This window comes from Papilio xuthus, unplaced genomic scaffold (assembly GCF_000836235.2).
Source record: "Papilio xuthus unplaced genomic scaffold, Pxut_1.1 DF825928.1, whole genome shotgun sequence".
Lineage (NCBI taxonomy): Eukaryota > Metazoa > Arthropoda > Insecta > Lepidoptera > Papilionidae > Papilio > Papilio xuthus.
In genome coordinates, this window is record NW_013532721.1 from 2975004 (window position 1) to 2976682 (window position 1679).

A 1679-nucleotide genomic window follows, 5' to 3' on the forward strand; every position below is an offset into this window, starting at 1 on the left:
CCATTCTTTTCGGGCAATTTTATTCAGCGATAATATCTTGTTACTAAAGTTAACTTTCATTTAAAGTTTTGTCAATTTTTTTAAGGAATTCAAGTATAACACCATTTATATTACAGTTATACATGAATGAAGAAGATTCAAACCTTGAATTAATTGCCTTATGCTTTGGCCAATTGTAATGTATAATATTACCAAGAATTTAATTTAACTATAATAACCCTTTTGTAAACACAGAATTTATTTAAATCTGAAAATATATCCAACTACAAAAAAATATTAATCAAACAATGAAAACATAACATTTTATATATAATATTATACATGTATCATTGTAATATAGTCAATACAATCACCTTTATTTATGTAGTTCCAGTAACTGGAAGATTGCTTTACTTTGCAACATGCACCAACAATCTCTTGTATATTATTGTGAAGAAAAACCGACACCGTGTCGGTGCATCGGTGCAACACTAGCTTTACCAAAATATCGACGCTTACGTCACCTCACTAATCAATCTGACATTTGACTTTGTAAGAAAAGCGCGCCACTCGCGCCAAAGGATTCCAACTAACAATGTCTGAAAATATTAATTTAATTATGTATTTATTTACACAAAATTATATAAATAAATAAAAAAAAAATAAAAACACATATCATAGCAATTTTATTATTATGCTATAATAAAAGCATATACAACTGTCAAAAGAATCCATTATGAGAATAAATTTTTTTTTTTTCATTTTTATTGATTAATTAGCAAACAAATTTGAGTGCTAGCGATATTCTGATAAGACAAAAAAAACAACCATTTAATGTGAAATACCGACTGTGAACCTCACTTTACTTTGACTATTTACACAAATCATAAAACTATTTTCAATTATTTTGTTATGGTTTTGTAACCTTAAATAATTTTTCCCTCTGTACTTGCTTACATATTGTCTATAACCACGGTTATTAGAAATATGTTATTATTCAAGTCTGATTCAGCAAGGTTTACTTATCTGAACTTTGTAGGCGTAGATCGAAAACAATGCTTGTTCTCGTATGATCCCACTTCTGAGCTGTGGGAGTCACAGCCGGAGAATACTTTTTCAAATAAAACATAGTCTTCTTTAACTCATATATTTCCTTTAGAATTGTAAACAACAACTTTTTCAAAAACACCGCTGTTACATTGTCATTTTCATTCCCCGAATGTCAGAAAAACATGGCCGTCATTCAGACGAGCAATTACAATACTTTTAATTTACGATAACGAAATACCGTCAGATAATTAACATGATAAGTTGAATACTTCTATTTTATATTTGAGAATCAAATATTTAAATAATCTATTGGATCGTAATACAAATGATTAATGTTGTTAAATAAACAAAAGTGTTATTGACTTATAGCATAGACTATATAATGTTTTACGTTAAGGAATTACACAATATATGAAATGGCTTACAAACATATTTAGACTATTGTTCCTTATTATTTTTTGCTCATATTCCTTATGGTAAATAACAATTGTGATTTTTACAATATAATATTCCTTATTCCTATTTTTTTATTTTCATAAAGCTGTGGTATAAATCCATAGACAACATGACATTGTCAGCCAGTGACACGTGTAAATATATGAATTTCAACTTAATTCCATTGAATTCATCGAGACACATATATTTTTCTT